Source organism: Anoplophora glabripennis, unplaced genomic scaffold, assembly GCF_000390285.2.
Source record: "Anoplophora glabripennis isolate ALB-LARVAE unplaced genomic scaffold, Agla_2.0 scaffold25, whole genome shotgun sequence".
In the NCBI taxonomy this organism is placed as follows: domain Eukaryota; kingdom Metazoa; phylum Arthropoda; class Insecta; order Coleoptera; family Cerambycidae; genus Anoplophora; species Anoplophora glabripennis.
Window position 1 is genome coordinate 1,857,986 of NW_019416306.1, and position 23,204 is coordinate 1,881,189.

Here is a 23,204-nt window from a genome sequence, read left to right on the forward strand (position 1 = left end):
TTGTTAATGTCTATCGTAATCATAGAATCTATTGTATATTTGTCCTTAATTTATTGCTGGGAAAAGCATTCTAACGACTACTTCTACCAATAGACGTTATTTGGCGCGGTAAAGTTAATCATGTCGTAGGTGCACAAAATAAAAGAAAATTAAAAAATTACAAAATACTTCTTAAATATTTTAGAAGAATATTTTTATAGAAATTATGAAAAAAAAAAAATAAAAATAAAACTACACTATTTTGCTTTAATGTTCCTTGCTCTTTAAATATTTTTATCACCTTTTCCTCATCTACAGAAGTTGCCCACTTATAATTAATAATTTCAGTTATTACTTAATAAATAAATATTAATTTTAGTTATTTGAAAAATATATGTTCAATCTTGTTATTATATACATACCTACTTTATTTATTTGATTTGTTGTTATATAAGGTTAACTTTGATTTTATTTATTTATTTTTATTTTTTGCAGGTAATGAACGATTTGTGGATTACCATCACCATCACTCGCTTAAAAAGAATTCCATGTTGCTCTCGGTAAGTGGTTTACGTTTAGTGCAGGTATATTTTTCAGGCTGTGCGAATCTGATAGGAAAGCACATGTGATGTGCATTTGGTTTCATAAGGGAGGCTGTCCGTACGGGGCGCAATTAAGAACCCCTCGACGAGGGTGTGTTACACGAAAGCTTTTGGCAATTAGGTGTTTCGGTCCATAGTTTGATGGAAGCATTAGGACACACTCTACCGGTGTAAATTACGGCGATAACCGACAGAAACTCGCTGCCGGTCTTGTCAATTATTTATCCTGTTTTGATACAGAACACTCCCTTAATCCCCTAATATGTTTGGGGAAAGCTAAAATTCCATTGTGCGTGTATCGCTCGCACGTCTCATTTAAAAAATTAAGTTATCAATGAGATAATTTCAGAAAACAGTTTTTGAGCTCGAATAGATTAAAAACTGATGTCGCTATGGTTGGGATTAAAACAGTCACGTGATCGCCACCAACTGAAATGTTAAACATATTTTTCTTTACATTTTTTTTAAATTGTTTATGTTTTTTAGAAAATACTATACAGGGTGTCTGCTAAGGCATGGGACAAACAAATATATTCTAGATTCTAATAGATATAGTTCCATAAAAAATTGTTATGATATGAAACAAGACAAGAGATTCCAGTTAGTGACTTACCATTTATTTAACATTTGAACACTAGTGTTTTTTAAATTCTCTGAAACTATAACTAATAATGGAAGTAAAATTAAGTAAAATAGGAGAATTTTAAATGGGCATGTACCAACATTTGTATACAGACGCAAAGCTACCGGTTTAGTTAGTGGTTCCAAAAAGGCTTTATCGTATCAATTTTGCAATTAATTTTCATAGTACATCTGAGAAACATCTGTCAAGAGATAAACCCAAATGAGTTTTTTTTAAAACATACTTAAATAATAGAAACTCAAGAAATTTGAGAAGATTATTGTCTATAAAAATACATAAAAAAATTAAAATTAAAATAAATATGCATGGTTCTTTAATAGAAAATTTATTAGTAGTACATATTATTTTAAAATAAATGCCATTAGAAAGTGATCGTTATATTATTGTTGAATTAATTTAAAAAAAAAAGACATATTATACTACTTATGAACACTACTTTAACCTACTCTTTTATTTAGTACCTATCTACTAAAAGTTTTATGTCAAAAGATACATTTGCATTTACTGTTATTATTAAGTATTTATTATAATATACCTAAAGAAGTTCTACACGCATTATGTATGTATATGTTGAAAATTGTCATTAAAATATTTTTCAAATGTTTACAATAGATATATCTAATTAGCTTCTTAAATTTTATGTCATAATTCGTTGATTTAAATGTAAAGTGTATCTAAATTCAGCAATTTATTAAAAAAACTCATATTTGAATTTAGCTTTGTAAGTTCAAAGAAAAAAATTAAATTTATTTAAAAAAAATTAAGGCAAAATACAATAATTTTACGTTCACAATTTTGGTATTTCACATTATTTATATTATTGCTCACAGATCTGCTGTAACTATAACATCAGTTTATTGAAAATAAAATAAAATATCTACTTATAAATCCGAAATTTATATTTACAATACTGTCCATCAGATATGATATATCTGTGAGAACTAACCATTTTCTGTTTGTGAGGGCGAAAATATTTTTTGTTGATGTCTAATGCATTTTTAGAGTGGTCGGCATTTTATACTTTGGCAAGGGAGGAGCAGAACAGAATCCAAACTGCAAGCAACTAAATATCAAGCGGCGAAATGTCTCCCTGGGGACTTCGCCGCTGTGATTTCATGCCTAGAAGAATTGGCGATCAATGCGATTTTATTTATAGAACCGTAAAGATCTTACAACAAATTTAGTGAATTATACAGTGAATACAGTGAATTAGTACTTTTATTATATAATCAGGAATTTTTCCATTGGAAAGGAATAGGTATTTAAAGAAAGTATTTTAATCTCTCATGCGAAAACAATCAGTTGTTTTTATAAATTTAGTTACTTACCTCGTCCTTGAGGATGCGAAATCAACATTTATTAACATTCAGTGAAAAATTAAGAGTTTTAAGTTCAATAAAATAATCGCAGATACTTTTAATTTTCTCTTTCTATTTCTAAGGTTTTCGTGTTATTTGATTCTAATCTCGAAGCTTCTCCAATAAATAAATGCAGTGCATTGCCCTTAACCGGTTGAACTATCATAATTACCGAATAATTACCGACTAGGTAGGAGTATTAATTTTTTTTGAGAATTACTTTTGTTTCCAACATTTTCAAAGGTATATCCATACTATAATAATACTTATTAAAAGAATTCTATAACTTTGCAGCAAAAAGCTAAATAAAAAAAGGTGTTACTTTTTAGTAAGATAAACAAGTAGTAGGTAAGAAGTTTTGAAGAAAATAGTCCCAGAAATATTTTTTACTAAATTTGATTCTAACTACTACTAGTTAGGTATTCTAATTAATCATTTCATATGTCTTAAAAATTCCATAGAAAGGTAGATTCATAATACCTAATCCGCTATTATTTTTACCGCTATTTAGGTCTTCAAATCACATCTATAATTTGTAAAACAGAAATCTTCCATTCATTAGTTATCTGACTATTAACATTTTTTCAAACTATATCATTCATTTTACGATTACTTATTTCATATGTTAACGATTATTTTCTCTGAAAAAAAGGTTAAAGACTAAATCATAATGGCTTTATATTATAATTTCGCATAGTTAATATAAGAAGAAGAACGGAAAGTTAATCATATCTTTTGTAAAAAATTATACTTTAATAAACAAAAAACTAATTTTAAAATATGCGAAGTAACAGAAATATTAACTCTTTTTCAGTCTTAATGAGAACTGATTGTGTCTTAAAATCTTTCTTGAAGGAGATGATTAAGACTTTTTTATATACTCTAACAGATTTGTTCTCAGTCCATATACATTTATCAGAAATATGTAAATAAAATTGGCACTTTATCAATGTACTCCAGTCGAATTAGATCATAAAACCCTTGAGAAAACCTGAAAACTTGAAAAAATTATTAGTAGATATTTTAATGCATTTTATGATGGGGAATGGTAATGTCAAAAAAGTAACTCGAAAGAAGTGACGCTAAGTTGACAAATTGCAAATAGGTGGCAAATTTACGTGTTTTTTCACTTTTTTTACTACCCACGAAAATCTAGACGACCCATCGGAATATTGTTTCGTTTGTTTTTTTTTTGCAACTAATCGTTTAATTACTAAACGTTAATTTTAGAAGTTAATATCGTAAATACTTATAGGTTGTTGAAAAAGAAAAATTTCAAAAAGTTGAAATTGAGTTACGCTTTACTACTAACAAAGTAGGATGTGCAAAACATAAACAAATTGTCCCAGGGGCAGGCAAAAGCCGCTCGGGCATTCGCTCATTTCGCATATTTATTAAGAGAAATTACCTACCCGTCTTTGTTCCCAAGATAACTTTTTTTATATAATATGTAATTATTAATTAACTATTTGGATATATCGGACAGGGATTTTAGAGCCAATTAAAGAAAGGGTTATACTTTTATTTCCAAAATGTTTTCATTTACAGTTCATGTAATAAACGCGCTAGTCGCAGTAAAAGTTAACGTTAATGAATAGCTTACACGCAGGAGAATTAGCACCGGGCTCGCGCACGCTCGTGAGCGACGCCCTCGTCGCGCGCGAGATCTTGTAACCAAATTTGAAACGTTCAAAAATATTGCGCAAGACAGAGCGCGACGTTCACGCGCATGCGCGAGCCCGGCATTCCTCCCGCGTTTATAACACTATTTTGCACGTCCTACTTTGTTAGCTGTAAAGGAGTCTGATACTACTACGATATTAACTAATAAAATTAAGGTTTAGTGATTATATAATTAGTTGCAAAAAATGAACGAAATTAAGTAACAAATACGTGGAGCAACAATTTCACGGTCAATCGAATCGGCCTTTGGCATGTATGTATTTGGATTAACCGTCCTTTCCATAAATTTCATCAATATCCATCGCTTATTGCAATAAAAATGCGCAATTTTCGAAAATTGATTTTTCCGCGTTCGACTTTTATTTTACAGTTAACAATTTGGTGAAATATGACTTTAGATAGTAGATGCTAGATGATAGTAGATGGTACCTTAAATTGCATTTTTATTTTTAATTGTCTACAAAACATAAGCATAAAACAAACTCTAATTCGACAGGAGTAATGTGACTAGATTGTTTTGGCCTTTATCATCAGAAACATCGTTCGTCCTGAAAGAACAAGAAAGAGACGAAATTAAATATACTACTGTGTCAAACTGAGTAAGTATAAATCATAAGTATTACGACCACAAGGATATTGTGGCGCACAATTTTTATTTAAGTTCTGATACACTGCAAAAAGTATATTGATGCAGGGATTCATCTAATTTATTTGTTATATGACCATACTATCTTGCAACTGTCTTCATTAAGGAAACGTTTATCGAACTAATAATAGTAAAATTATTATTGGTACCTACATAGTAGTAAATATTTAATTGTGGTAATTTTAATTTTGTTGCCTGTTCGTATTATTTTCAAAAATAATAACCTACTGTCTATTTTTTAAAAAATTGCAAAGAAAGAGATAGGTAATAGGTAGGTATACACATTTTTGACTAAAAAAATAAAATAATATTTAATGGGTTATTCATTTAATATTTTTCAACAGTAAATTATGAATGAATGAATATTTTTTCCGTAAATATTTTTAAACAAAGCCTATGTAGGTACATAGGGAAATGTTGGATTTTGTTCTAAATATTATTTCAGTGTTTCTGAATCATGAACCCTTTTAATCATCATAAGGTATTTCACAAATCATTCTACTAATCTACAATTATAATACAGTGTATTTTAAATTGGTCGTCAACCTACAAGGAAAAGGCGGAACTCATTGTTAAGGAAGCACGAAAATTCAAATTGGCCCTGGAATTCTATATCAAATTTGAAGGGGAATCGCGGTTAACGCAGGAAATCTAGATTGTATCTTTTCCTACATGCCGTACCTTTTTATTGCTGTGATTGATAAAAGCAACAATAGGAATAACTGTTTCCTATCAGATAAGTTAGAAAGTATGAAAAATTAACGAATAATTTTGATAATTAGTGGTTTACCATAGTAAAATTATTTTATATCTTTCCGCCTTTCTTTATTTTACAAATTCGTATTTACAAATAAAGAACTACAAAATAATAATCAATAGGCATTATTTTTTTTTTAGAAATCCTTTAAGAGTAGATAAATAGCTAAAGTATCATTCGATATTAATTCTTATTAATTCAGAATTATTATAGTTGTGTTATCATTATTGAAATGGACCAAATGATTTTGAATTTCTTTCTATATGTCAACTTTAGTAGATTTTAACCTAACAAAATGGTAAAACTTCATTATAACACAACATTAAGTCCCGAAAGCTAAAAAAATGTCATAAATAATATATCGAAATACATAAAATAATTTTAAATTATTAAAAAAACCATCAGATCTTTTCAGCTTTTAGAAGCCTATAAAGACTACTTTGGAATCAAAAGTGTCAGGCTTGGAATCTAAAGTTATTCATTTAAGTGATTTTGTAAAAATATTGTTTATTTCTGTTTGTTTTTTTAGTTTTAGACACTTTAACTATTGCCTTTTTTTAGTTACCTACAGATTTTTTCTTTTCCTTATTTTTATTTGGAGTTTCTCTAATTTTTTCATTTTCTGCAATTTTTCCAATTTTCTGTCAGAAAAAACGGTTTTGTCCAAGTTTCCGGTTTATTTCAGAATTGTTTTTCTAATTAGAGCATTATAAGCAAAGAATCGCAAGAAATCACCTGCGAGTCTCTTATTTTTGTATAAAAAATGATCGAAATTTATCTTAACTTTGAATTAACATGCCTTATTAAAATTTGTCAATAAATTAAAAGGGTTGATAGTTGTTATGTAGAACATTTTGTTATTAAGAACAAGAATAATTAATATATCTATCTTTGGTAAAACCTATTTGAGTTAAATAGCTTTGATCTTTATTATATTTAACAATTTGTATTAATTTTAAATACATAACTATATAGCTCAATTCTATATATGAGAGAAAATGGATACAATTTTGCCTTGAGAAAAAAATATAATAGTTTTTTCTTTCATTATTCATATCTAAAGAAACAACTGTTGTACAAAACGTTAAGCAAATAATTATGCTTACCTTTACATCTCCAAATTCGATAAACTAGCGAAATATGATTAAGGAAAAGAATATCTGCTGTTCCTTTTTTATTCTTCGCAGCTTACACTACTACTAAAATTTTGCATTTAACACACGGAACTTTTATGGTAACTAAAATGTTGATTTTATAATAGATTAAATATTCTTCTTGGGATATTTTCTGATTCTTAAATGTATTCAAACAACCCGACCTAGTGCTGAAAGTCGACTCGACTGTCTGGTAGAAATATTTGATGAAGTTATTGTTAAGAGCATCCCTAAAGGGGCCGCCGAATTCAGAAGTGAAAGTTGCCCTAAAATTTCGTAATACCTACCGGTGTAGGCCCTCATAACTTTTACGGTTTTGGGTCTCACCTACGGACGCTCAACAACGGTTCCTATTAGGATTCCAGCTGTAGTGCATACAATAAAATTTCAGGAAGATTCAAAAAATGTAGGAGAAAGCTTTTTATGAGCAAACGGAATACTGTGTGAAGTAATTTGTTACGCAAAAGAGAAATTTTGGATAACAATGAACTGAGAATGAGAGAAACGTTTCATTATTTAGCAAAGCGCATTTTAAAAATTTTGTAGAACTCTGAATATCTATTATTTATACAGGATGAGTTCTTAAAAAAAAACTGTATTAATAATAATTAAAGATCCTTTTTTAGGTTCCTTATTTTTTTAATATTAACCAACAAACTTCGCTATATAAAATCAAATACTTTATTATTTTGGATTTGACTAAAAGGTAGAATTTTGAATCAAAAACATGTAGGTATTTTTTCCCAATACAGCCATTTCTGAGATTTTCACACTAGAATTTTTTTCATACAGCAGATATACGAGGAGGGCCTAAATTGTCACCCAATATATTTAGGACGGATAGTACATGAACAAAATAAGCGGACACTATGTACACTTTTTTCCGAAAATGAATAATACAAATGGTTGTTAGATAATATTTTTTCAGGATATCTTAAAGGGCTTTCGATATATCTTATTCTAGTTTCATATACATAGACTTAGACCATAAGCGTACTAATTTACACTGTGTTCAAGGACTAGCATAATACATTTTATTTATATCGAACTAATTTTAGAGTTGGAAACAAATTGTCAACCCTGACACCTTCTAACTGCTGAAAAAAATAACTTTGAATAGAAGTGAGAATAGGCAGTAGTTCCATGTACATACGTGGGATATTAGAACACCCTGTATTTTTAAATGATACGAAAAATATTTATAATTTGAGTTAATCAACGAAAATATTTTTGATATTTTTCGTTTATTGAAAAATCATTTTTTAAATTAATTATTTCTATAAAGGATATTGTATATGGCAATAAATTATTCCTCAGTGACCCGTGGTTATCTCGGGGGAAACGATTCACATTTCACTCCGCAGTGCAGTTATAATCAAATATCAGTCCGCATGATTCATAGAATTTAACGTATATTTATGGATATAAAGTGGGTTGTTTTTGAATATACATAGTGGAACGTTTTCATTTTCCACATTTCTAGGCAAGTTAATTAATTGAAACTAAGATACCGTTTCCTAAAATATTCTGAAAAATATGAATTTTCTGATTTTAGAAAACACAGCCACAAAAAAAAGTTATCTGTTTTGCCTGATCACGAATCCGGTGTCAGATTTGAGCTATAACATCATAGGAATTTCCTAACCACGAAAAACAAGTCAAAATAGCAAAAAATCACGAAAAAGGGCTAGGAAAATTACAAAAAATTTTTTTTTCTATATTTAAATGTTCATTTATATGGTTAAAAGCCCGCCGAACATTAATCTGCGGTCAGAATTGATGGTTCTTTTTCAAACCTCAAAATAAAAGGGTCAATTAAGGTCAGATATCACGAATTTTCAAAAACTAACACATTCGCGCCAAATTTGGTATACGGGGGTTTTCGGGATCGCTGATCACGGATCCGAGGTCAATTTTGCAAAATTCATTTTGCAATATTTTTATTTAGGTACTTTATAACCTGAGTACCCAATCATGTTTTCTTCTTCTTTTTTTCGGCTATATCTTGTTCTTTTTTCTGTAAAAGATCTAATCACGGGTTGTCTGCCTAATCTCAGGTAATAAAGTACATAGGTAATTGATCAAATTTTTAAAAACGAAATTTGGAAATCTAATCTGGAATTTGTGATCAGCGACCCCGAAATTTTTTGAAAATTTGGTCGGCCATCTTGGATCCGAAAACCGCTGTATACCAAATTTGGCGCGAAGGTGTTAGTTTTTGAAAATTCGTGATATCTGACCTTAATTGACCCATTTTTTTGATGTATGAAAAAGAACCATCAATTCTGACCGCAGATTCATGTTCGGCGGGTTCTTAGCTAGGTATATAAATGAACGTTTGAATATAGAAATATTTTTCCTAGCACTTTTTCTATTGCTATTTTTGGACCTCCTTTTTGAGGTTAGGAAATTCCTGTGATGTGATAGCTCAGTTCTGATACCGGATTCGTGATCATGAGGCAAAAATACTACGGATAACATTATGTCGCATGAAAAGTACAGACAACTTTTTTTGTGTGTGGCTGTGAAATTTTACGAAATATCTTTACTACCTATAAACAAAACTTGGTACTTTGACATACAAAAAGGTAATAATTGGTTCAAGAATTTAAGCCTTTTTCTTAAATAATGGCTTCAATAACTGAGTTATATAACAAATTATATACAAGGTGTAACTTATTTAACGTATTTTGAATACGAGTCTGAGTTTTTTATTTGCTTAATCAAATAAATAATCAGGTTCCTAACGCTGGGTTTACGGCTACGGCATTGAGACAAAAGTTCAATCATCACAATTGGCAAGTGCCAGTCTCGATTTAATATCTCAAAGTGATGACAAGTGATTGTTTTTTCGATTTTAAATGGAATAGTTCATTTTGAATTCTCGCCTCAAGGTGACACAGTGAACTTTGTACAACGATTACGTGAAGAAAAATCGCAAAAAGAGACCCGAGTTGTGGCAAAACAACTCATAGTTCTTGCATCAATGCGCCCGCACACTCAGTTTTGTCAATTCGTCTGTTTTGTGCCAAGAATCAGAGTACTGTCCTCCCTTACCCTCCTTACTGGCCAGACCTGGCTCCTTGCGATTTTTTCTTATTTCCGAAATAACAGACTTCAAAGATCATTTCAAATGAAACTATCCAAGACTGCTTCACGAAATGGAAACACTGCTGGGAAAAGTGTATGAATAGGGGAGGGGTACTTTAAATAGAAAATTAATAATAAAGTTTAAAAAAAATAAAGTTCTGAACAGACGTCGTAGGTTCTTTCGCGATGGGACAAATTAATGCCGTTATTTTAATTAAAGTATTTAACATTTTTGAAATTATAATAAGAAGTTGTTTTCCTATTAATACCAAACGAAATATGGAAATATTTGTTCTAACTGTTGTCATTACTAAAAAATATATTAAAAATCTGAATAAAAATTGTTTTTACTTTGTTAATTCAGAAGTTGATAAAATTGAGTTGTCACTGGTTCATGTATCTACTTTAACTAGGTATCTATATGAAATAGTAGAGAAACATACAGAGTGAATGATCTTAAAAATATCTCAGTAAACCCAATCCCGTTTCGGATTTTTAAACTTTTTTTAAGTGGTCATTCCGCACTCACTTAGACTATTCCATTCTGCCATTACAGTATGTACAGTTTATTATGAAACATATATTTGTTACATTACTTCCGAGGCACCCTGTATAATTAAATGCGATACAATATGTTCGTTTTACAATTTAGCAAAGTAAATTAATTCCAGTGGTTTCGCTAACGTGACGGTGTTAAGCGCTGAAATTAAATGGATAATAAATAAGGCATTGCATGCTTTTTTTAACTAAAAGCGGTATTTACGTAGAAAAAGTCCTGAAAGTACCCCGTAAAGCACCGACGCTTATTAATTTAGTGCGGCGCTTGCATGTTTGAAGATCGTTGATTACCAACAATCACGTATGCAGATAATTGTAAATGCATCATTTACACAATCTGATATCGAGGACATGTAAACCTGTACCTACTAAGACTAATTACCAGAAGCTAGCAACGTAGAATGTATTTGTTTGTAGCATACCTACTTTAAGGAATTGTATTTATTTATGGATTCTTGTAGGTACACCTAATTTACTACTTCTTGTTAGGTACGATTTACTCAGTTATATCTACAAATTTATTATTCTAAGTAGATCATATTTCATAATACGCATTCGTTATTTATTATTTGCATTTTTTTTTGAAATTATAATACCTAGCAGCTATTACAAAAAAAAAAGATATGCAAAAGCAGTATAATTTTATATTTTCTAAATAAAACTTACTTTAATTTTTATCTAATGGCGTATTTACACGGGTAATTTTGAATGACCATTGCAAATAAGACTTTCGTGAATGAATGTTCAATGTTTAGTCAGTAACTAGGGATCATATGGAGTCAATAGGTATGAAAAAGACATCCACCTCACGGATAAGACTGCTGTTACTGCGGGAAACAACTACCCCTTGATGATTATCCAAAAAAATATAATGTTTACGTAATTAATAGAAAAACACATACCTGATATGTTTACATTTTCAAATAGAAACATCCTATATTCCTGATTTTACCTTTGACAAAGTCTGATCACGTAAAAAACAGCAGCTACAAATAGATCTGTTTGTTTCCAGATGATTGTAAGGCACAGAGCCCAACAGAAAATTATAGATAAGCTGAATATGCAGTCTGCTGTGTAATTTCAGTTAACGATATTTAAAAACAAAATGATCATTTTACTTTCACATACTCGATGATTATTCAAAGTTCCCTGTGTAAATGAACCTTAAAGAACACGATTTGGCCATTATTAGCTAACTATTTGGACTAGTAACAAATTGTTATACCTAATTTTATCAAATATAATCTTCCTGTAACCATTCAGATAATAGTACCTCAGTGATTTAAGTTAAACCAATGTAAAGTTGTAATATTTAAATCGCCTAAATATTCTGACAGATGATGACTGGAGATAATGGTCCGAATAATATGACTTCTAGAATATTAATAGGACCATAACGGGAAATAACTTTATATCAGTGTAACAATAACTTTAATATATTTTTTAAAACACCTTTCTGGAGCAAAAATACTATTCTGATTGAGCACATTCGCAAGAGTGTTAAAGAAGTGCAAGTGTGTTTCTTAACGTAACTTAGGTACTAAGCAACAAACTGAACGTAAAACGTTAGGGTTCAAAATAGCACGATTACAATTTCGCAACATGCTTTAAGTAGTATTTAATAATTAGTTTAGTTGTTTTATATTTAATAAAGATATGATGAATAAATCGATATCTGGATACTTTTTAATACTATAAACTTATTTTACTGTTCTATACAGGGTGATTCACAACTTATCCAAAAAAATTTGGGAATAGATGCGGCATGAGAAATGGAGTCAATATCGTAAACAAATTTTTTGTAATATCCGTATAGTTTCCGAGAAAAAATATTGAAGTTATAATACATTCAACCACTACATAGCTGGACAACTGTAGTCTCTAGCGTCATTCGCAATACGCGTGGAGAGCCACGTGGCCTTAGCGACTCCGAATACTGAAATCCGTCGTTGCGATAGTGTTTACCTGTTATCTGTGGTATTTACAACAGTTTTTTAGTAGTTAGTGTCAAAAATGGTTTGCGTGTATAGCAACTCAGAGTTGATGGATATCGTTTTAATTTATGATGAAGCAAGACAACATTTGTATTATGGTGAAGCATTTGTGTTAGTTCGTAGAAAGTGAGTAAGACGGACCCAAATGTGTTTACACGTTAGTGGATAAAATTTTGAACAATTGTCGTTGTAACATCGGGTATGTCAAATGATTTTGTTATTTAAAAACACAAATTAATTTTATTAATTAATAAAGGCAAAAGCATTTGAATTTGCCGATATAAAATAGGTGCTATAATATTCTATTTATTTCTTTCCTTGCGAAAGTTTTTGTCCGTTTTTATCACACCGCCATGCCGGTCGCATTGTGCGAGGTCAGGTTATACAGTGGACCAGTTTCCAGTGCCGTGCAGAAGTGTATTTTTAAATCATTTCCGAACTGCCCATTTTGATTTTTTCTTTATAAAATTGTATTTGTAAGGGTCCCCTGTACATCCAGAATTTTTTTGGATAAGTTCTGAATCACCCTGTATAGTATTATTGATCCTGAATTCGAATGATAACGATAAGGTAATAATTGTGGAAACAGGGTTAAGGAAGTTGCTATAAAAATTAACATTTTTTTTATTATAAAATGATTTACTTTTAGTACAAACATTCCTATATTTTGTTCAACGGTCGGATGTGAAAGTATATGACGGTACTTTTAAAATAAATAGGATTTTTCATATGCATATTTTTAACGTTACGTTACGTAACGTTACTTTTCTTTTTTTCAAAATATGTTGATACAGGAAAACAAGTATTTATAAAAAAAAATAATAAAAGTGAACTTGTTACTTTTTCTGTTTTGATCTGGATTAATTAGGCCAGGAAGTAGATTAACAAAAATAAAAACTATACATATTGTTGACGTTTTGTCGTTTTTATTACGACTTCGTCAGGACTCTTATGGTATTTTATAAGGACATTTAGATACAAAAATTGAGAATATTAACTTTTTCGGTTTAAAGACAAAGTTAGAGTTTTTAGCTTACTGTAGGTGGCAAGAGAGGATTTTTTTTATCACTAGGAACAAATAAAGAGGGAATTGGTACATATTACCAAATACTCTAAAACAATTATTTCTTAAATTTGAAAAATAGGAAACAGATTTATTATTTTAATTTTAATTTAATATTGTCTATCAAATTGCAATATGTATGTAGTTAAGTTTTACATATCTTACTTTTTTAATACTACTTTTACATATATTTCTTAATATTATTCATTTCTTTTAAAAAGGTTCTTTTTATCAATATTTTGTCTACCAATTGTAACAGTTTCATCACACAAAAACAAATTGAATGAGTGCTTTGATTATTGTTTTGTCTGTTATATTCTTTTCTCTACCTAAACAGTGCTTTTAAAAAATCTGTTAAATTTATTATTGTACCTACACGCGAACTTTTTTGTTCATATTTATTCACGTTGCTCGTTAATTAAGTTTTATTGGTTTGCGAAATTTGATAATTGGCAAATGAAGTACAAGCTATAAATATGGGACGTTTTAATCTGCGGGTCAGTTAAAGTCAAACACACTTTGCATTTTTATGGCAGTTCATTAAATATTAAAAACGCTGTACAAATAGCGCTATATATCAGGATTTTGAGTTATAAGTGCAATATTCAATGGATGGAATATTGATATTTTGAAATATGAATGTATTCAACATACAATACAGAGTAAATTAAGTTTGTCCCATACGAAAACAAGCAGAATTTATCGGCATACTTAATTTATGGCGTGTGGACAGAAGCATGTTTATAGACATCATTTATATTTAGCGTCTATATAGTATCAGTAATTGATTTTGTTGGATGATATATAAATCTATTTAGCGCATAGAGGAACTGATTTATCGGAAGACATTCGTTTTGCAGCAAAATGGCAATGTATACAAATAGAGTGCCACATTTTTGGGTGGGGCGTCATTATGGGGTAAGATGTCCTCGCAAAAGGAATATCCAGGGGAGGCCGTGATGTATCCCTCTTTGTGTGTATACCCACTCGTCTGAATACACGGAGACCGGATTTTGATGCGAGTAAATCACAAGTTATAACAGAGCAGACCGTTCGGACACTACCCTCGTCTCGTTCGACCTGTCTAACGATTTTCTCCTAAATTTGTATTGTCTTAATTCCGAGCACTTTATTAATGCTATTCTGATGTTAGCGAAACTCAGAAAATACTTTGTTATTTATTGCCTTTTACTTTCCCCACTTTTCCGACAATCATAGTTTTCCTTCCACGCTACTTTATCATTAAACTTCCCCTAAGGCTTTTCCTTGAATCGGGCGGTTGGTTATTTAGCTGTTACGGGGAATACTTCCCTTCGATTCAGACACAGGCGCAGATAAATTAATTTTTAGACAAAAAAAAAACACGTTTCAAGAACTTATTAAATTTATTTCACGTGTTTTTTATTTTAAGTTTGAAAAAGTATGCTATTAAAGCCATTTTGATAGTATGATACAGCAAATTATTATCAAAATTGAAAAATATTTAAAAAAATCAACATAATTGATTTGGTTGGTGAAGGTTGATTGCGCGCTGGCAAACTGTAGGAGTGTCCCGCGGAACTCATTTCGTTTTCGTATTTATAAAGTAAACTTTGGTATGTAAATTCTTGTAAAAAGTAATGAAGCCCACACACATACAAAAATTTTAAATCCTTTGTATAAATAATTGCATTTTAATTTTTTTAAAGGTAACAAGTAATATATCGAGTGTTTTACCCATTTTCGTTTTCTTTTCTCATTGTATTTTTTTTCGATCATTCTCTCAGCTAATTTTTTATGTAGGTATAGTGTGCTCTCTTTCATGTCTGCGCATCTTTATGACCAAATGAAATTTATTGACTTGTACATTAACGAGAAGTTACATAATATTTCCAATGAATCATACTTTATACTTATTAGATATTTTAGAATTCTGGAACATCATATTTTGATTTTGCATTCTTCTAAAACTATATAGAAAGTTTTATTAAATACCTCAAACAACTAGTGCTGCTACCCGTTATAGTCTTTCCGAGTTTCCTAGGCGTCCCTAAAAAAGTTTTCTGCTAAAGGTAAATAATTATAATAATTTGTATAAGTATGTATAATGCATAGAAAATTTATATTATATGTTCATTTGGCCAATAACATATTTTAAAGTGTTTCTGTTCTCAAACAATTTTATTATACCTATTGGTGGTAAATTTCATTTTGTTCCGTTTCAAAAGATCTCCAAAATGCCATGTTATGATAATATTAGTAAACAAAATATCCCTCTTATTTCTCCCTTTCGCAATTGTAATATAAATGATTGATAGAAGATAATAAATTAAAATTAAATGAATCACACCAAATTCCTCATTGCCGCACCGCACTGCTGGGCAATTTATCAACCACTTGTCAACTGCTGCGATTTATTGCCCAGTAGCCCAATGCAACTGTGTTTGTTTTCCTTTGCCCGCGCTTGCATTCTTCAACTGGGCGTATACATTTCTACCACTTCCACGTTTAGTCCGACCAGACCTGTATAAGAAATAAGAAAATAAGATCCACTTCTTATTTGTGGAAGGACGAAATGGGCGGTGACTATTAGACGCCTTCATTATAGCCATCTTTCTCTATCGCACGGATTTCTATGACTTTCTTTATCGCTCTCACGTAACGGCCGATGAACCATGGGAACTTTCTGACCCTGTATACCTAATTTTGTCTAATACCATCATAATTTTATGATTATAACATATCAGTAGAGATGTAGGGCATTATAAAATGTGTTACAAACTTAGAAGGCGGATGGTATGACCCGAAATATGCAGAAAAGTCATATTGAATATGGGTCCATAAATAAACGGTTTCTGAGAGACATAGAATTATACTTTTTTGTAGTATTTATACATTTCTTACATTATCTTTATCTTCTTATCGTAGTCGGCATATGTGTTGTTGTTAGCATTTAGTGGTTACTGCACAATTTGTCTCTATGTCTGCTCAATCAAATCCTTTCAATTCATATTTTTGTAACAATGCATCAAATATTGCTTCATACGGTGTTCACAGAGCAGAATCTGGAGACGAATTTGCGGAGAAAATCAGCGGTGCTGGGAATTAGTGTTCTTCTGCTTTGGAGAATCCTCCACAAGTAGCAGTTTCATCTGTACCAAGTACAGCCAGTGCAGGCCCTATGTCCAACTGTTTATGAAGTTTGTTTTTTTGCCCCTGTTTCTACGCATTGATACTGAGTACACCAGTTATGTTGCTTATTTTTTTACTGATGAGAAATTGAGAATTTGGAGAGAATTTGGATGGGTATTTTGGGTGACAGGTTACTAGGTTCAGCTGTATTACAACATTTAACATACGTTGCTTACCATAACTTTATGCAGAACACACTGGGTGATCTTTTAGATGGCACTTCTTTGAATAAAAAACAACAAATGTTGTTCCGGCACAATGGTCCACAGATGCATTTTTATAGCCGTTAAAGAGCACACGGAGTTTTTAGATGAAGATGGGTAGGAAAGGGTGTACCTGTTTCCTGGCCTACCAGATGGCCGGACATAAACCGTCTTGATTTCTTTCTTGAGAATATTTGAAAATATTAGCGTACGCTACGCCTATGAATGTACTCGAGGAGTTGCAACAACGTGTAGATCAAGCTACCAAATATTAGCCAATGTAAGGGTTTTCGAAAGAGGTCGAAGGTCCATGCGACGTCGTGGCTGCCGTGAAATGGAGGGAGAGCATTCTGAACATCTCATTTGACTTTTTATGTGTAATGTCACATGTAGATATTAAAAAAATAACTAATCTGCGTTTAAACTACACTACGCTGAAGTTTACGAACATAAAAATTTGTCTCAGCTGTAGATCAAAGAGCAGCGGTTACGTCGCGAACGTGTTAAGGAAGCTTAGATGTAAAAATTGAAGTATCTAAGTGTACTATATTATTTTCATGCAGTTTTCAAAAATGCTAAGAGCAGTTTTATAACGTGAAGATTATTAACTTCAAGATGATGTTTGAGTTTCAACTTTGCGATAAATAAAATCATAAATTAGATTCCTTTTTGCTTTTATGGCTTCCATGACCATGGTTTTTCGGTACAGGTATATATGCTACGAGATAACAATCCGAAAAACGATAGTACTTTAAAAAGTTTTTTTTTACAATTAATGAATCCATATTGCAACCATTAGACTTCTATTAGATGGGACAAAAACAAGGTCAAAGAATTACTAAAAAGTAGCATTCAATACCGTTTGCATAAGAGCAGTATTATGCATGACTAACTAGTTCAAGTTCATTCTGCATTTCTGAGAGATGCAAGTCGTGTTGTTATTCATTACTATTATTCGAAACTATTTGTATTAATTTGCTATTGTGATTCTGATGTATGTATTGTTATATTTATTAATCGCAAGCAAATATGGAGCATGCGATAAATTACGCTGAATTTCGTATTTACATAAAATGATATATTGATTGGCATTACCTTTGGTATAAGTGGGTCATTAAAAGTCGGTTGTAATAACTTACAAACAAACCGGTTCCTTATACGATATTAAATTAGTAACTGAAAGAAATCAATTAAGATTTTATCATACTCATAATACTAAAGCAATAAAATGTAGAAATGTTTCTATAAAAAATATGCTTCCTTATTTAGTAAATGTACTGGTTGTCCCAATATTATATGTACATGAACTATCATAGGTTCATTTTAACTAAACTAAACTTGCTTCTGTCTAAAGTTACTTCGCTTGGCAGCTAGAATTTAAAATTGACAACGAATGTTGTGTTATTTCGTTTAAACAAAACTTGGTATACGTACTAGAACTTGGTGCAAAGATGTCACCTTTAATTTTGAACAAAAGACTGGCAGCTGACTGAATAATTTATTGGTTTAAGTAATAAAAGCATAACCTCTAACATTAAACATTGTTGAATATTATTGAGTGAATATATTGAGTGAATATTAAGTTTGAAGTGAGATATATGTATGTATTTTAATGTTGTACAAATATGCTTTAAATAAAATAAAACACTTTTTTTAGGCGTGTGCCATAAACCGCAACTCTCATCTCAAAAATCATGTGAACAATTAAACTTTGGTCTTATAATTTATAAACTAGATGCGAATAACAGGACACAGTACTGTTCAAAAATTATTACCGGTTAATAATGGCAAGGGGTTGAGAAACAAAAAATAAACATTTTTAAGATTTTTAATATTTTTGGACGTGTCTCTAAAAAAGATTTATTTATAAGTAGTTATGCTTTTTTCTTCCCGTTTTATATAAAAAGTTTAGAGTTTAAGAGCTCTGTGTAACACCGGCAACAATGTATCACTGATTCCATTCAGAATATGCAAATTATTTGTACGTGTAAACACCAGAAAAAAAGCGGTTCCCAATAAATTTTTTCCTCTACTCAGAATTATAAATGGTTGTTTTAAATTGAATTTATTATTGTATCTCTGTGTACATCGAATATTGGGACACCCTGTATGTTTTGTGGTATATTCTAGTAATGGTTATCGTAAATAATTCATCATAGCAAATAAATGTCAAATAACAACATTTATTTTATAAAATTGGTTTAGTAAAAAATAAATTACAAAAATTATTTGACATTCGAAACTCGTACCTATAATAAAAAATAAGGGATGCCATGACCGAACAAAAATTGCATGTCAAGCAATTTCTTTCTAAAATTACATATCACGGAATTAGTTGAAGTTTCGCAGACCGTAATTTTCCGGTAGACGTTAGTTGTTGTCGTGTCAGAACCCCATTAGACCAATATGGGTGCTGTGCCGCCTCTGTGCTGGGTAGGAGACACCCTGTGGTACCGGAATTACCTTACTGATTACCAAATAAAATCATGTTCAACCTGATACAACGCAAGATATTCCCGTGAACGGTTTCTTAATGAATACGTGTCTTCGAATTTTTATTTAATCTGCCTTATTCAGACGAATAAGGAAGGAAAGTTAAAATTTCTTGTCATTGAGTTTTAACAAATTAATTTTCTGTCGCTGATGACAATCAGTATTTAAATGTTTGTCTTTGTTACAAGTCATAAGACTGATACTTCACAATGTCAGACAGATTTTAGGATGTACCTACTTATTCAATTCTTCTCTTTAAAGTATTAAGACATTTTTTTCTCTTTCAAAAATAGTTTACTCACTCAGTTACTCAAGGTCAGTTCAAAATATATATACTTCAAACTTGATACAGTACAGTTAGTAGTTAACTTTTTATTCATTTCATTTAATCGTTATAATCCATTCTGTAAATGGACTTTAAAAATTAATTTAATTTTATTTGTAAAACTTCCTCAATACTAAATAAATATCAAATAGCAGATGTTAATTATTACATTAAAAATATGTTTTATGCTGATTAATAAAATTAATCCTGAAGAAGTTTAAAAAATAAAACGGAACGTCGGTCAGTTTTAAAATCTATTTAAACGATATTTTCTAATGACTAAATAAAACTGTTTTAAAAAATAAATACTTTATTACTAGATGTCATATTTTTTACTTTATTCCTGTTGCGCTATTTAGCATCACTCTTGCAAAGACCGACAAGCAAAAATAGCCGTGAGATTTGAGATTTCTTCTATATCTGCAGTTTATTTTAGAACTGATTTTTCAAACTGTGACCTTGCAAATAGAATTAATTTAATTGTATTAAATTAAAATAATTAAATTTGAATTAAAAAGTTAAATAATATTAATAGAACAAAATTATATACAGGCTGTTATAAATCTACTTCTAACTACAGGGATCTCGCAAACGGTAAGAGATACGAACTAGCTAGGATCATTTAGCTTTTTTGACAGTTGAAACCAGTGGAGCAAATAATTCTGATCCCATAGATTTTGTCCAAATTTTGCATGTACATAAATAGATTATAGAAGAACTACAACATATCAAGTTCAAAGCCTCTGTTCGCATCTCGTGTATCTCTGAAAACCGTAGCATCTAGAAATTATTTTATTTAGTAATTTAGTATTTAGTATTTAGTATTTAATTAATTATTTTAGGAAAGGTGTTATTTTTATTTTTGTGGAAAGGACCATTTTCTAAAGTTCGTCGCTGTTGTTGTCTTGTATGCATATCTACATATTCCTTGCCTTGGGGGAAGAAAATATATATCTATTACTGTAATTATATGTAAAGGAATAAATATTAAATTATTATTTTTATTGCTTCGCCACGCCTTTGAAGGATTAAGTATATTATATATTTTCTACAATGTTGCTATATACAGGCCTTGATACTATGTAATAACAAACCCAAGATGCTCATTAAAAAGCCAAAACAGAACATTTTCTTAAAATTGTTTAGGTAATAAGTAGGTACATTTAACAATAAAATTATAGAGAACAACTGATAATTTATAATTTCCACTTGTGAAAGCATGAGCTGATGGAAATTGAATTGAAACCACAATTTTACTATTATTACTGTTATTATTTGTTCAATATTTTCCAAAAAAATTGCAACGATTTTCTATTTATCTCCATTTTACCAAATCATGCACACATATATGTGCGAACCCTCGATACTGCCTATGAAGAATGGCTTCTGTGCACACACTTTACTGTTTATTTTTGATCCCCTTCCGTGCCTGAAGGGAGTCAGAGTTTGCTACTGTCTTTCTCTCTCTCTCTTCCATTGTCTCGTCGCTCCTTCTAACACATTTGACGAATGGATTTTTATAAATTAGGCTAGCCCGTCAGTCTAGCTACAGAAAATTCAGTAGCCAAACAATGCGATTCAGCGACTCGGTTGTTGGATGTTGTTACTCTATCTTATCTTTTGTACAAAATATATACCTAAACAGGAAAATAAATAACTGTGTTTAGCTGCAATTTGTAAAACCAAACTGTCAATCACTTACAGGAGCATAGTATGGTTTTGATAAAGTGTTACATTTTGGGACTTCAATAAAACTCAGTAAAAAATAAGAGTTGTTTGTTTCTAATATTTTTTGTGTAATTATTGAGGTAGTCTATTAAGCGATAGCTGATTCCGTCGTCGAACGTGTTGAAACACATAAAACATATGGGTCTTATGAGTCAAGGGATTGATACGATAAAATTTTAATGTATCTCTCTCATATACTTCTTTAGTAATGTAGATACTATCGTTTTTATAAATGAAAATAAAATTGTATATACAGTATATCTACTTTTATTTATGAACAAATTTGTAAACACTTTATTCCTCAATATAATTCAACAATTTTTTTTTTTAAAAGGCATCGAAAACCGTTTATTCTGATCCTTCCACGGCTTTTAAAATGGCGATCAAAGTCCTGCTATGATTTTCTTTATACCCCCGAATTTTAATATAAACACAGCGATTTTTAATCTGTTAAGACGGTGTGAACCAGGATTCCTCAAAACCCCTAGGTGTGAAATTTGTACCAAAACTATACAATGTTTTCTTCCACACGATCTCAAGGTTTTAAATGTGTACCTACAAATCCGTAGAAACTTTATTCTTCAAGATAATTCAATAAATATTTAGTTGTTTTAAATGGCATCGAAAACCGCTTCTTCTGATTCAATATAAACACTTAGCGATTTTTTTATTTAAATCTGATAATGTGGTGTTAATCAGGACCCCTGTGAAATTTGAAAAAATTTAGAAATAATTAAGAAACGCAAACACAAAATTTCAATTAAAACAAATACATTTATAAAAATTGTTGGATATTCTGGATGTTCCATAAGTAACAGTAATACTTCAAAGGTAGTTAGTTCCCTTGGACGAAAATGAATCGATCAAAATCAAATTAATTTATATTAATGTACAACTTTGCTTCTTATGTTACGAACCTTGAAAGAAATTTGTATTTTTACTTTTTAAGATTTTGTTTTTTTTGCCTTATTTTTTGTTATTGGTAGGTATAATGAGAGAACACGTTTTTTTTTGAAATGCTACTTTATTCGTATTTCAGTCTAATCATACTCTTTTGCTACATTTACAACTAAATTAACTATTTTTAAGATTTAGACCAACTGATCCCTATTCCTAAGTCAACATCAAGTGAGATATAGCTATGTTAATGCATTTTTACAATACTACGTTCAGAGACCTATACCGGGTGTTTGTAAATAAGTGCGAAATATTTTAAGGGGTGGTTGCTGGTTATTTTGTGAAAAAAAGTTCATATAAACGTAGGTCGAAGTATGCTTCGTTTCCGAGATACAGAGTGTTTAAATTTAAATTTTTATTTATATTTGTTAATTATTTCAAAGAGTTTTAAAGATATTGACTCGAAATTTGAAAAATGGTTTGGAGGGAAAAATGTGCATTTTTGGAGTGATCCGAATATTTCTACTTGCACCAGTGGCATTCGTACGAGAATACCACAACCTTTTTTTAATGAAAAAAATTTTTTTTCCAGTTTTGATATTGTTTTAGAAATCCGCCATCAATTTTGAATGAAAATGGTCTCTTCATGTTTTTACTGCGTTGTGTATTTTTTATTTCTATTAATACATTATCTAGTAGGTTGCTGTCAATATTTCTAAATAAAATACAACCATCAAATTTCGAGTCAATATCTTTAAAATTCTTTAAGGTGGCCAAATTATTGGCCGAGAAATAGTGAAATTTCTGGCGTTTTTAGGTACTGAAATCTTTAAAAGTAAAACGTGTAGAACAAAAGTAAG

The 23,204-nt window shown here is 30.4% G+C and overlaps 1 protein-coding gene across 6 annotated transcripts in view; it reads left to right on the forward strand.

The window, feature by feature from the left end:
- The window catches only part of LOC108903543 (homeotic protein antennapedia-like), a 401,892-nt gene that overhangs the window by 206,138 nt on the left and 172,550 nt on the right, over positions 1-23,204 (forward strand). For 3 of the 6 annotated variants that reach the window (XM_018705761.1, XM_018705762.1, XM_018705765.1), the window contains one exon: positions 475-539. The exons of the other annotated variants lie outside the window; for them this stretch is intronic. The gene's annotated coding sequence lies outside the window, so the exon portion shown is untranslated. The remainder of the gene's footprint in view (positions 1-474; positions 540-23,204) is intronic. 6 annotated transcript variants of the gene reach the window in all.